Source organism: Salmo salar, unplaced genomic scaffold (assembly GCF_905237065.1).
Source record: "Salmo salar unplaced genomic scaffold, Ssal_v3.1, whole genome shotgun sequence".
Lineage (NCBI taxonomy): Eukaryota > Metazoa > Chordata > Actinopteri > Salmoniformes > Salmonidae > Salmo > Salmo salar.
In genome coordinates this window covers 28,238-30,000 of record NW_025549222.1, presented here as the reverse complement: position 1 = coordinate 30,000, position 1,763 = coordinate 28,238, and positions in this window count along the sequence as shown.

Sequence of the window (1,763 nt, the reverse complement as noted above, 5' to 3'; positions counted from 1 at the left end):
AACAGCAAGAGAGAGAGAACAGGAAACAGCAAGAGAGTGAGAACAGGAAACAGCAAGAGAGTGAGAACAGGAAACAGCAAGAGAGAGAGAACAGGAAACAGCAAGAGAGAGAGAACAGGAAACAGCAAGAGAGTGAGAACAGGAAACAGCAAGAGAGAGAGAACAGGAAACAGCAAGAGAGAGAGAACAGGAAACAGCAAGAGAGAGAGAACAGGAAACAGCAAGAGAGAGAGAACAGGAAACAGCAAGAGAGAGAGAACAGGAAACAGCAAGAGAGAGAGAACAGGAAACAGCAAGAGAGTGAGAACAGGAAACAGCAAGAGAGAGAGAACAGGAAACAGCAAGAGAGAGAGAACAGGAAACAGCAAGAGAGAGGGATGCATCTAGTTTATCTCCTTCTGCCAGACAGAGAGACAGAGAGAGAGAGAAGCAAAGTAAAGAGCACCACATGACAGCAGGAGAGTGGAGGACAGGAGACTACAAACAAGAGAGAGGGAGAGAAAGAGAGAGGGAGAGAAAGAGAGAGGAGAGAGAGAGAAGAGAGTGGGAGAGAAAGAGAGGATAAGACAGAGAGAGAGAGAGAGAGAGAGAGGGAGAGAAAGAGAGCGATAAGACAGAGAGAGTGATAGCACCACCAAGGTGCTGTTGTTATAGCAACCTCCTGCTCTGGTGCTTTGTGCAGTGCGTCCCTCCCTCCTCCTCCTCCTCCCTACTCTCCCTCCTCTCCTCCTCCCCAACTCTCCCTCCTCCTCCCTCCTCCTCCCAACTCTCCCTCCTCCTCCTCCCTACCTCCTCCCTCCTTCCTCCCTACTCTCCCTCCTTCCTCCTCCTCCCAATCTCCCTCCTTCCTCCTCCTCCCAACTCTCCCTCCTCCTCCCTCCTCCCTACTCTCCCTCCTCCCTACTCTCCCTCCTTCCTCCTCTCCCTCCTTCCTCCTCCTCCCACTCTCCCAACTCTCCCTCCTCCTCCCAACTCTCCCTCCTTTCTCCTCCCTACTCTCCTCCTCCCCTCCCTACTCTCCTCTCCTCCTCCCATTCCCTCCTCCCTCCTCTCCCTCCTTCCTCCTCCCTACTCTCCTTCCAACTCTCCCTCTCCTCCTCCCTACTCTCCCTCCTCCTCCTCCCTACTCTCCTCCTCCTCTCTCCTCCCTACTCTCCCTCCTCCTCCCTACTCTCCTCCTCCTCCTCCCTACTCTCCTCCTCCTCCTCCCTACTCTCCTCCTCCTCCCTGCTCTCCTCCTCCTCCCTGCTCTCCTCCTCCTCCCTCTCTCCTCCTCCCTCTCCCTACCTCCTCCTCCCTACTCTCCTCCTCTCTCCCTACTCCTCCTCCTCCCTACTCTCCTCCTCCTCCCACCCTCCTCCTCCTCCCAACTCCCCTCCTCCTCCCTACTCTCCTCCTCCTCACCCTCCTCCTCCTCCTCCTCCCAACTCTCCTCCTCCTCCTCCCTACTCTCCTCCTCCCTACTCTCCTCCTCCCTACTCTCTCCTCCTCCCTACTCTCCTCCCTACTCTCCTCCCTACTCCTCCCCCCTACTCCTCCTCCCTACTCTCCCTCCTCCTCCTCCTCCCTACTCTCCTCCTCCTCCTCCTCCTCACCCTCCCTCCTCTTCCCAACTCTCCCTCCTCTTCCCAACTCCCTCCTCCTCCCTACTCTCCTCCTCCCTACTCTCCTCCTCCTCCTCTCCCTCCTCCTCCTCCTCACTCTCCCTCCTCTTCCTCCTCACTCTCCCTCCTCTTCCCAACTCTCCCTCCTCCTCCTCCCCC